The sequence below is a fragment of the Bos javanicus genome, chromosome 17, assembly GCF_032452875.1.
Source record: "Bos javanicus breed banteng chromosome 17, ARS-OSU_banteng_1.0, whole genome shotgun sequence".
Classification (NCBI taxonomy): Eukaryota; Metazoa; Chordata; class Mammalia; order Artiodactyla; family Bovidae; genus Bos; species Bos javanicus.
In genome coordinates this window covers 10,312,674-10,325,733 of record NC_083884.1, presented here as the reverse complement: position 1 = coordinate 10,325,733, position 13,060 = coordinate 10,312,674, and the positions used below count along the sequence as shown (strand labels likewise).

The following is a 13,060-nucleotide window of genomic DNA, read 5'->3' as shown; positions in this document are numbered from 1 at the left end:
CGCCAGCACCATCGGATACTCCTACATAAAATAAAAAGTTAAAAAAAATCCTTATCTTAAATACAAAGGTTTCCCCAGTATTACCCTCCAGTCCATGAGCAATATGGACCTGCCTAAGTCTTACCTAAAGTGAAATATGCCTTTCTTTAATTTTTACTGATTTTCCCCCTTCAAAGCAAATATTTAACATATGCAAAAAGTAGCTGGAATTAAATATTCTACAATTTATTGAGAACCAAGGTATACTAATTTAATGACTTCAGAAGGGCATACTGATTTTTAAATGCAGTGTTTGTAAAGTAACCCTTTACAAAAATTGTTTCTAAAGCAGTTTCAATACAGGTGAACTAATTTTTATACTCCTCACTCTGAGATGGGTAGGACAGATACTTTCAAGATTTATTTTCTCTTGATTACAGAAGTGGAAACAGAAGTTCATATTTGCTCAAATCATTCCAGACTCAAGGCAGATTGTCTGACCCCAGGGTCTATTCTCTCTCTACTCATGCTATAACTTAATATAAAGATGACCCTAGAGCCTGTGCTGGTGATGTATTATCACACAGACAGGGGAATCTGGCATGCTGCAGTCCATGGGGCTGCAGAGTCGGACGTGACTTAGCGGCTGGACAACAACAACTGGAGAACTCTTGCAGGGTTTCAACTGCTGGATAATAGCCAAGGAGCCTTTCACTAAGACATTAAGTGGTCATTATGGCTTCTAAAAGGATGGTGTGAATCTCCAAACTTAAGCCCTGGTTCTTCCTTCAGAACTGTAGAAGAAAATAAAAGAAGGGATTCGGAGGGAAGAAGTAATCGTGTCCCCCTGCCAGTTATACAGTTTTGACTCCTTTGAAACAAATATAATTTATTGAGCCTATATATTTGCTTAGATGACAAAGAATCTGCCTGCAATGCAGGAGATCCAGGTTCAATCCCTGGGTGGGGAAGATCCCCTGGAGAAGAAAATGGAAACCCACTGCAGTATTCTTGCATGGCAAATCCTGTGGACAGAGGAGCCTGGTGGGCTACAGACCATGGGGTTGCAAAGAGCTGGACACGACTGAGCCACAATCATTTTCACTTTCACTCATCTACAGTGCTGTGTGTGTGAATTTCAATTAAACTTTCTAAAAACTTCATCCCATTTATGCCCCCTAATTTGCCACAAGTGACTTTTCAACTCTTGTTCACGTTTATGATGACCCTCTAGAGTTTTATTCTTTAATCTTTTATTTCATTTGCTTTATTTTGTGGTCTAGGGCTTCCCTGGTGGCTCGGACGGTAAAGGATCTGCCTGCGATGTGGGAGGCCCAGGTTTGGCCTTACCATTAAAAAAGTAAACAGAACCTCTCTGTGAAGCTGAATCAGGTTGTCAAAGGCCAGTGCTTTCACAGAGCCTTTAGCCTGATACTTACAAGGAGAAAATATGTTGGCCAAAATGTTTGGGTTTTTCTGTAAGATGTTATGAAAAAAACCCAAACAAACTTTTTGGCCAACCCAACACACTTCTCACTCTTCCGGAGGGATCGGGCTTTCTTCCACGTGGTGGAAGAGTTCACTATTAATCAGCAACACAGCGCGGACTGGAAGGCGATGCTTCTGTAAATCTAATGTTATAGTCAACACATTCCAAGTGCTGACGCTGATGGAAAAGAGCTTCAAATAGGGCCAACCCGAGGGCCACGGGCCACAAGCTGCTTTGCTCTGAGAGGGGTGAGCTCATTCTTGGGGCTGACCTCCCTAGAAGTGGATCTGGTCTCAGATATCGGAGGGAGGAGGTGCACAAGAATGAGAGATTCAGAGAACATGACCATGTGCACAGATCATTTCAGGTGGTTCTGGAGGCTTCCTGCTGGTGTTCGCGCTTTCCCCCTCCCCTGAGCATGCCTCTCACAGGGTGACAGGGTGAGGGGGGGCAGAGCTCTGAACACACTGCGTGCCTGCACGTGTACATGTTACAGGTATCTTTCTAAAAAAGACTGTATTGGAGTGGAGTTGATTTACAATGCTGTGTTAGTATCAGGCGTTCAGTAAAGTCAGTTATCTACTCTTTTTTACAGGTATCTTATCTCTTCAGAAATCATAAGTCTCACTCTCTTCCTGCCCTAAGAAGTCAGGAAGGGCAGTGAACAAAAATACCCAAGGAATAAGGGTAAAAGAAAAAAAAAAAAAGCCACTATGCTGAATATGTCTGTCTTTAAAGAGCAAAAAATTAGAGCAAAGCTTTTGGAGACCTGAAACATGGGCATTTTGTTTTGGCTACAGAATGTTTCTGCCTTCCTTATCATTAGTATCTCATTTTGTATTCTCCTGTGATGTCATGAGCTGCTAAAATCATCATTTAGTACCTCTGATACGGGCAGTAACAGTGGCACAAGTCCACCCGACGATCATAATACCCTGCAGGCCTGTTTCACCAGTGCTGAGCACCCAGCACCTTCACCAGGCTTTCAGTTCCACTGCCTAACTTCCCATGTTCTGCACCAAATCAAGCAGTCGCTGACATCTGTTGCCTAAAACTAAGCCAATCTGCCAACTACCAGATACTTAGTTGGGCACTTTAAAATGCACAAGGAAATATCTCCAGGTAAAAATTGAACTGCTTTAGAATTTTGTCTCTGCTTTTCCATACTGACTGCTTTATCTCTTTGGGTGATTCAATCTCAACAGTTTTAAATGCTTCTCATTCTCTCCATTCTCCAAGTGTTTTCTTCCCAAATCTCCATCAGAGACCTCCAACATTGCTCAGAACTAACCCATCATGAGGTCCTGGCCCCTTCTTCCTTCTCACCTCTCCCATCAGGCCTCTGTTTAGTTGCCTCAATTTCATCCCAAGCCAGGCCCTTTCCACTTTCCATCAGCCACAATCCCATCCCAGTCATCTCTTCTTCCAGGTGGTACCTGCCATGAGCCGCTGCACAGACACCAAGGGGAAACCCTGCCTATGCTGTGTTACTGTTATTCAGTCACTCAGTCGTGTTCCGCTCTTTGCGACCCCATGGACTGCAGCACGCCAGGCTTCCCTGTTCACAATCTCCCAGAGTTTGCTCAAACTTATGTCCAAAGAGTCAATGATAGCATCCAACCATCTCATCCTCTGCCACCACCTTCAGTCTTTTCACCTTCAGTCTTTCCCAGCATCAAGGTCTTTTCCAAAGAATCGGCTTTTCACATCAGGTGGCCAAAGTATTGGAGTTTCAGCTTCAGCATCAGTCCTTCCAATGAATATTCAGGGTTGATTTCTTTTAGGATTGACTGGTTTGATCTCCTTGCTGTCCAAGGGACTCCTGCAATGATTTTTTTCCTGATAGAAGACTCACGGGGTTTAAGAAGGACTGAGACTTCTCACTGCACCATGACAGCCTTCACCCAGCCCCCGTGTCTTTGTTCAGCCACCTTCTCCATTTCTGGGCACTGGCCAGGCCCTCACTGAACTGCCTTACTGATCAGACTGAAGTTCAAGCCCCCATCTTCCCATCCCTCCACCACTTTAAAGCCTAAATGCCTCCTCATCCTTCCCATCTTCCAGAGCTATGTTGACTGCAGTCAATTGAGCAATTTTCATTTTCGATGTCAAATCATTCTCAGGAGGGAATCACAGAAGCAGTATGATCCTAATCACGTCCTGGGTGTGGGTTCTGCGAGAGCAGCCCTGCGTCCTCTGGCTCTTGGGTCAGTTTCTGAGCCGCCAGGCATCAAGTGGACAGCAGGGCTGAAGGGTTTGGGGCTTTCAGCTTTCGGGAAGAAAGGTTCTTCCTGCAGTGGTTCTCTGAGCCTGATAGGCTACATCTAATTTTTATCACACACAGGAAATGAAACACAGGAAGATAAAAATTTTCCATAAGGCTTCAGATTAAGATGTTAAAGAAGTACTTTAGGGTGGTAATGGTAATTTTTTAAAAAATAGGGAGTTCATTCCTTAAGAAGAAAAATAGAGACTACCCAATTTCTTTCCCATTAGGGCAACAGAAATTCAAATGAGAGTTTCAACTTGGAATGGCTAGGAGTTAATTATTTAGGGTATAGCGAGGTAACTGTTAAATTATAATGTGCTCTTCGTAAGTGTTCTAAAGCCAGAAATGTTGCCCTACTTTTCGAGGGGTAAAAATAGTTGGGCTCTGATATGCCTCTGTGTGGGGCAGTACAGCTTGTGTGCTAAGTGGACAGAGTCAGCAGGCCTGGGCTTCCAGGGTTCAAATCCCAGTTCCGCCACTTCATTTGATCTGGGTGACCTCGGACTAACTTACTCGCCTCTCACCTGCCTCAGATGACTAACTGCTAACATGAGGGAGATAATAATCATACCTATTTAATAGGATTATCATGAGGATTAAAATGATAATGTGTAATAAAGTTCTTAGCATAATAGGCACAAAAGAAGTACTCAAATATTTACTACTGCGGCTATTAATTTTAAGAATTGAAGGATCATACCATTAAGCCTTGCTAAAAAATAGTCACTGTCTTCCTTGTCATAAAGATACTTAAAGGGCTCAGTTTTAAAGATCGTACCATGCAAAACCCATAAAACATTCACGCTGAACAAGGTGGTTACGAGGGAAAAAATGAAACAAAATATGGAGGACTTAGCACAGTTCCTGCCTGGGTTGAGTAACTGCTCCACGAATAACAGTGATTACTATAGGTGCAGGAAGTTGACAGAATAAAGCATGTTTCTAGCAGTGTACCTTAAGATAAGCCGAACAATTCCATTAATACCAATGGGAGAGTTGCTTTAAAAAAAAATTCAGGTTATTGCTGTTGTTCAGTCCTGAAGTTGTGTCCATCTCTTTGCAACCCCATGGACTGCAGCACACCAGGCTTCCCTGTCCTCCACTGTCTCCCAGAGTTTGCTCAAACTCATGTCCATTGAGTCTGTGATGCTATCTAACCATCTTGTCCTCTGCCACCCTCTTCTCCTTTTGCCTTCCATCTTTCCCAGCATCAGGGTTATAATTCACATGAAAAATAGAGGCACATTACAACCAAAGCAGCTCATGAAAACTTTCTTCTAAATAGGTGGTTTCCTAATCTAGTCTTTAAGAACACTGTGAGTCAGGTGAGTCACCACTGTCTGTGGGCTTGGGATGAGAAAGCTAAGTCTGTGGCTGATCTCTGCCAAGGTCAAAGGGCATACTTTCTCTATCCCAATTCTTGGTTCACTCTCCTTTCTCTTGTTCTCATCTTCCCTTTGTCCTGCTTTTCATTTCACTTACAAGAAATTTCATTTTGTCTCATGGAAACCTGTGAGTTGCTTCAGAACTAGATAGATGGGTTGCAAACAAACACCAAGGCAGGGGAAATACCTGAAAATGACTGTGCTTCCAATTTAGACTCTTCAAATTTGCTACGTGAAGTGCACCTTTGTTTACATTTTTTTTTTTACATTTATTTATTCATTTTTAAAATTTTTTGGCCACAGCACAGGGCATGTGGGATCTTAGTTCCCTAACCAGGGTTCAAATCCACGCTCCCTTCCTTGGAAGCTTGGAGTCTTAGCCACTGGACCACCAGGGGAGTTCTTCATTTAAAATTTTAAACAACAAGAACTTCTCTTTGGAATACTACTTTACTTTTGGTTTACATGTCCCTACTCAAAAGCATTTTCAAATAAATCACTTCAACATAGTTTTGATTTCAGAGAAACAGTGACAGAATCAAGGGGAATCCTACACACACACACACACATATACATACACACTTTGGTGATCACTGATCAACAAATGTGGCTTGAGCATCTGCCACATATGTGACATTATTTCTGTCCAGAGTTGGCAAATCAAATTTCCTTGCTACCATGTTTGGTTGGGGGCTGTGGACTGGCTGAGATTCAAAAAGAATCAAGCTTAATGATAAATAAAGAGCAAAAACTGGGATTGAAAGTTCCACAGCTGCAATTATCTGAAGTTCAGCTCAACTTGGAAGAACCAGAGACAAAGTAACTAAAAATTTTCTGTGTACAACTTGGAGGACATTATTCACACATGTGTCACACACACACACACAATGTCCTAGATTTACGTTCTCTAAGGTTCTAATCTTGCCTTATTCCTTGTCTATTTCTTGGGCAAATGCATCTATTTTCATGGGTGATGATTCTATAAACCTTTATTCTCCATACTGCCCTATTCCCCAAGCTTCCGAATCACAAATTCAACTTCCTGTTAGACACGTCTGAAGGTTTACTGACATTTCAAACTCACTGTCCTGAACAGAGTCTCATTCCAACCCCCTTAATTCTGGCAGTGCTTATTTTCCTGAGCAGCTATCACCTTTTCACATGCTACACAAATAACTCATTTATTATGTTTAATCTCTCCACTACCTCTCGCTGGAATGTAAGCTCCACCATGGCAAGGATCTTGGTCTATTTTGTTCACCTGATCTTCATCCAAGAAGTCCATAGGTTTGTCTAGAATTCTGCTGCTGCGAAGTTGCTTCAGTCGTGTCTGACTCTTTTGCAACCCCATGGACCGTGGCCTGCCAGGCTCCTCTGTCCATGGAATTCTCCAGGCAAAAATACTGGAGTGGGTTGCCATGCCCTCCTCCAGGAGATCTTCCCAACCCAGGGATTGAACCTGAATCTTTTACATCTCCTGCATTGGCAGGTGGGTTCTTTACCACTAGCACCACTTGGGAAGACCTTGTCTGGAATAGTGCCTGCCCTTCAGTGAATACAGAATATATATTTCTTGAATGAATGACCTTTGCCTCCCGTAACCCCAAAGCTGCTCCCACTCCAGGTCCCCATCTCCTCAGAGGGCAGAAGCAGTGAAGCTTGGGGAAACATCCCAAAGCTTTGCTTCTTTACCTCCAATACAGACCCACTAGTGTCACTTCCCGACAGTCCTCACACGCTGTCCCCTCTTCTCTACCCCTCACACTGTTCTCTCTCTCGTCATCTCTCATGAAAATGACTTGAAAGAGCCACTGGAGCTTACCTTGTTGAAATAAGCATACCTCCCTACAGCCAGATCTTACATGTGAACCTGCGCTCACCATTCTGCTGCATGGAAACACTGAGAGGGTCTGTTTTTTCCAGAAATAAATGCAGGTCCCTCCTTAGAGTCCAGGGCCTGGGTCCAATCCGCACCTTAGTCTCTCGTCCTATCTCCTTACATCTCATACATTCCCAGGGGCAACACGGAACTGCTTCTGGTGCCCTGTGCAGACAGCCTGTCCTTTCTCCCCCTCAGCACTGCCAATCTCAATCCTTCAAGATTCAGTTTGGGGGTCAACTCTTTAAGAAGCTTCCCTGACCTTCCAGGTTGGCCTAAATGTCATGGCTGTTCCCATGGCAACCAACTGAAAGGATATTTTAAAAAAAAATCTGGGCAAACATTTGCAATTAACACTAAAGCCTTGGCCTATATGGGAAAATAATCTAAAAAAGAGTGGATATATGTGTATGCGCAACATTCACTTTGCACCTGAAACTAACACAACATTGTAAATTGACTCTACTCCAATAAAAATTAAAAACAAACCAACAAAAAAACCACTAAAGCCTTGGGCTTAGGTCAGGAGGAAAGAAGTGTCTATAAAAGTCCTAGATACGTTCAACCGGGTAGTTATTTATTTAAGTGCTTAAGTAGCTAGAATCAAGATTCCTGGTTCCTAATTTCTGGTAAAAGGAAAAAAAAGACTTAATCTTTAAAGTGTTTCATGAGAAAACTCTAAGTCAGAATGGTCTCTGGTTTGCGACCTCTGACAGCAGTTTCACAGGAGGCTCCATGGCCGCTGGTGTGCACTAGATTCCCGTATGTGGCACACGGAGGAGTGTATCACACCATGACCAAAGACATCTAATAAAGTATGTGTTATTTCCTTAATTTTATGTTGCCAATTATAAGGCAATAGCTGTATTAATTACTGTGTAATACCATCCTAATCCTGTGTCAAACTCAATTTAAGTGCTCTATTTTGCAGGATAATCTCACTGTCAATCAATTGTCCAGCCCCCAAGACCTCACATTTGCTCACACTCTCACTTACTTGCTGGTCCTTTTGCTCAAAAGTACACAGCCTGACAGGCATAACTTGGGTCCATGAAACAGCAAGACACACTTTCCCCTGGACCTGTTCAGTTTACTCGTTCAAGTTTAGAAAAGTGAAGCAAATAACTCTCAGGCAACCATTACAGGTCCTTAAAAACATTTTCACCCCAAAGGATATTATTGATGATATGAAAGATTCTCATCTATATGCTGTGAAGTACACAGGAGGAGGATGAGGAGTATATGTCCAGATTTGCGTACCTTAAATACTGCAAATCCAAGGACTCCAGAGATTAATCTGCAACTAGGTCTTTCAAAGCCGTGTCATTTCAGGAAATAGATTTATAAGTCTCTTAACTTAAAGGGAAAGGTCTGAGTGTTGAAACAGGCATCATATGATTTGACTGGCCATACCAAGATATGGACTCTTTAGCCTAACAGGTCTGCTTACAAAAATATAAATCCAGCTGACATTATATAATAATGAGCTCTCTTCTTCTCTTACAACACTGCAGTGATTTGTGGTGGCTGTGTCTTTCAGACACTACCTGTATACTGAGCATCCAGAAACAAAATTAGGTTATAAAATAGCCTGCTGAATGTAGTCAGCTCTATTCATTGAGGGATCGCAAAGTAAAATACACATGTGATGAAACCAATGGCAATTTACAGCTGAAAAGAGACAAAGACAGTAAAAACTCCAGAGTAGAATTAGAAGTTGCAGATTAGATGTCAAAAGGCCCGTGTAAATTCTTGGGCTAGGTTTACTGCTAATTTACTGATTTGCAGGGAGGAGAGGAGTCATTTAACCTGGAATGCTCTATGTCATATAGGTCTATTCATGTGTACATTCAAACATTCTTTTAGCGGCTAATAAACATCTGCAGTGTTGCTAGGTTCCAGAGATAAGGTCCTTTCCTGTCCTAAAGACATCGAACAGGGACGCTGAAATTTCACTTGGTATCTCTCAATATTTTCTCTACTGTGCAGCCCTCACAGGTGGCACTGACCCAGTCAGCTCTGAAGGTTCGTTATGGGAGTGAATCTTGGTAGTTCAGTCCACGTTGGAAAATGTGGGAAAGTCCCTCGAGGGAAATTTGAAAGACCCTCCATTCCCCAACGCTTGACCCTTGGTCCCTACATTCTTTGAGAACTGCTAGTCTAGAAAGATCTTACAATTGCAAAGCCCAGTTCTATAGACAAAATAAAGTACTATGGGAAAAATGAAGCTGCAATGATGAAAAAATGCAGACCTAACCGTGCAAAGTTACTGAATCATTTACATGGTCCCTGTGTACAGACATGGCCAAAGAACTTCAGCATTTTGTTTTTAAAGAAGAGTCAAGATCTAATAGCTTGATGCCACTTTATGATTTATAAAATCTGCAAAAAGATGTTGTTTTCATGTAATTTTTCAAAGCATTAAGTAGGGCAATGTTACCTTTTCCATGTGTATATAAAGAAACTGAGGCCCAGGTAAGCTGCTGCTGCTGCTGCTGCTAAGTCGCTTCAGTCATGTCCGACTCTGTGCGACCCCAGAGACTTCAGCCCACCAAGCTCCCCCGTCCCTGGGATTCTCCAGGCAAGAACACTGGAGTGGGTTGCCATTTCCTTCTCTAAATGAAAGTGAAAAAATAAAGTGAAGTCGCTCAGTCATGTCTGACTCCTAGCGACCCCATGGACTGCAGCCCACCAGGCCCCTCCGTCCATGGGATTTTCCAGGCAAGAGTACTGGAGTGGGTTGCCATTGCCTTCTCTGCAGGTAAGCTATATAATTTGCAATAATCTCACATCTAGTGAGTGGCAAATCCGCAAATTAAACCAAGTCTTTTGACCCTAAAGCCAGCTCCACTTTCCACCACTAGGGAGAACCCTGTTTAAAATACATGTGTTGGGGTGGGTAATCATAAGAGAGAGAGAGAGAGAGAGAAAGAGAAAGAGAGAGAGAGAGAGAGAGTGTGTGTGTGTGTGTGTGCGCACGCATGCGTGCTTATTCTTTCTCTTTTGTCAGATAGGAAAGGTCCTAACAAACATTCAAGGCAAATAAGCAATTCAAATTAAAATTAAAATGATACATTTCCATTGAAAGGTAAAGTAATATGACTCTGAAGTGACATTATTGGCCAAAAAAAAGGTATTCCAGATGAAGCTTACGGTTTTTATTTATTTTTCATTTTTTTGGGGGGGGTTATACTAAATGTTTATGAATTAAAAAAAAAGCACACCTATATATCCCACTAGACAGAACACAGAGAACATAATTTACACTTAAATGGTGTGCAGTCCCCTATGTAGTCACCACTACACTATCAGACCCAGCTTCTGAGAGGCATGTTCTAGGGCATAAGTCTTAAGCCAACAAGCTCAAAACTCACACTGTTGGGTTTTCCCCCGTTCTCTCTCACGTGGCCCTGGTATTGGCAGTTCCTTTCGACTTTTAGCACACTCCCCTTCTCTCAGCTCCCTCTACGCTCAAGTGCTTAGAACCCTGTTTTTATATTCTAAGGAGGAGCTTAAGGTTAAAACCAGAAAACAACCTTAGTAAATATTCAAATATAAAAGCACATATATACATACTTGTGTGTATATATGTGTGTGTGGACACACATTGGGACAGTTTCTCAGTGTTTACATCACTGCCATCATGGTCACTGAGCAGGCATAAAGCATGACATATAGAGTAGGGTTTTCACAAACTTGATAATTATGGAAAATGGAAACAACAGATTATGAGATTTAGTTATGAGGCCTTTGGTTGGATCTAGCTTTGGAGTCATAAGACTCTAATATGGGTTTAAGTTTGATCTTATGATTCTGAACAGGTTAGTTGACTGGGTCTTATCCCAAATGTCTTCATCTGTAAAAAGATGAATAAGAATAACACTCATATACCATGCTGCTGCTGCTAAGTCGCTTCAGTCGTGTCCGACTCTGTGCGACCCCATAGACGGCAGCCCACCAGGCTCCTCCGTCCCTGGGATTCTCCAGGCAAGAACACTGGAGTGGGTTGCCATTTCCTTCTCCAATGCATGAAAGTGAAAAGGGAAAGTGAAGTTGCTCAGTCGTGTCCGACTCTTCGAGACTCCATGGACTGCAGCCTACCAGGCTCCTTCATCCATGGGATTTTCCAGGCAAGAGTACTGGAGTGGGTTGCCATTGCCTTCTCATATACCATAGCTTTGTGAAATTAATCCCCTGAATTAGATAAAATATTTTTAAAATAATTTCTTATTAAACCAAAAAATTCTGATTCAAAGGTGGTCCTATTTCTTTCACATGCACCCATGATAAGAGAGTAAGCAAGTACAAATTACAAAACAAAACAAGTCACTACTCTCATGAAGTTTATATTTGAGTGATAAATTCTAATTACCAAATAAAGAGTAAATATGCTATATTAATAAAAGTTTTAAAAGGCACTCATCAAAGTTCATTATCCATTATTACTGATTGGTACTCCAATGAAACAAAAGCGTATCCATGTTTAGGCTTTTCCATATTTATATGTCCCTCAGTTATAAAAACAATTCCTTCCTTAGCTACTTCTAGAGAAACTACTTAAAACAACAACAACTAAGCAAAAACATCTAGAAAACCTTTTCGCAGAGAAGGGCAGGTTTTGTAAATAGCCAAAACGTGGGCTCTGATATGAAAGCTGACCTGTAGGTAGGGTAATACAGGACACTCTCTCTGAACGTCCTTCTCTCACTGCTTTATTTTTACTTACCACCTTTGTTCACACATTAATGAGCCTGCGGGGGGAACCCTTATATCGGAAGGTATATAGTGGCATAAGAAAGATGTCAGTGTCAAACCTTATTTGTTTTTCTATTACTGAGTCAATCACAGAGTTAAGAAAGAAGAGGGTGGCAGGTAGACAGTCTTAAAAAATTATATTGATTTCAGTTTTATACATACTTCTTTCCCCTGTTTTCTAGAAATCAGCCTTCTCATAATAGACCCCACCTTCTTCTCCAGGAAACGCTCATCCCCACGGTTGGTCTAAGTGGTTCAGGTTGGCCAGAACCAGCCTATCAGATTGCTGCCCTCCCCTGCCATGGTGACTGGTTTGGAGGGGGCCGTGTGAGTCAAGTCAGACTATGGAGATTCAATTGGGGGGTTTTATAATAACTCCTGGGAACTTCAAACCTCTTTTTAAAGGAGGTCTGGTGGCTGTCTCATCACCATGAGAGAAAATACATGAAAAGAGAGCCAGAGCAAAGTCAAGCGAGAGAATGAGATTGCGTGTGAATGACCCGGATTAAGACCATGGCTTGCCCAAAGCCACACCCGTAAGAGTACTTTCCACTTATGTGAGCCAATGAATTTCCATTTGTTCTCAACCCAGTTTCTGTGGAATTTTCTGTCATCTGTAACAAGAGTGCATCTCCTGAGAAATAGATACAGAACTCCTATTATCAATTCAATGTGGGTTTGGGGACTATTGAATAATTAATTGTGTAAATAACATGAATCATGTGCTATCAATTAAATAATGCAGAATCAATCTCAGAAGCACAGACATAACTATTCAGTCAGCATTCTTCATCTGAGAACTAAGGACATTTCCTGTGGTCATCAGCAAAATAAAGATGAAACATTCAAATCATTTATGCTTAAAAGTCTCTAAAGAATCAGCAAAATAAAGATGAAACATTCAAATCATGTATGCTTAAAAGTCTCTAAAGCACCAATTCATCTCTCAGAAAAATATTCTGAGCAATACACCTGCAGATATCTTGAGGCTGAACTCTTTAGTGAGAATAAGTGCCGATAATACTTATAACACAATACTTCTCCTGATAGCAAAAACTTCTACACTTTGACCAGTCTTAATGCTCATCATTAATTAAACCATCTGGCCTGAATATGATGTTAATTAATTGCTTGGAAGTGAGGCTGGAGTAAGGCAGAAACAAACCAAAAGACCATTTCTTTTTAGGAAGTACGGTTACTTGGACGGAAGCAAAAGCTATCCTGCGTATACTTGAATCTCAGTACAATTTTTCATTTAATATAGTGGTTTGAAAACTTTCAGTAAGAACAAAACTAGGACTCAA

General features: G+C 41.7%; 1 protein-coding gene across 5 annotated transcripts in view; it reads right to left on the bottom strand.

Annotated features, from left to right (window-relative positions):
• Positions 1-13,060, bottom strand: part of NR3C2 (nuclear receptor subfamily 3 group C member 2) — a 439,879-nt gene that overhangs the window by 207,595 nt on the left and 219,224 nt on the right. The window lies entirely within an intron of this gene.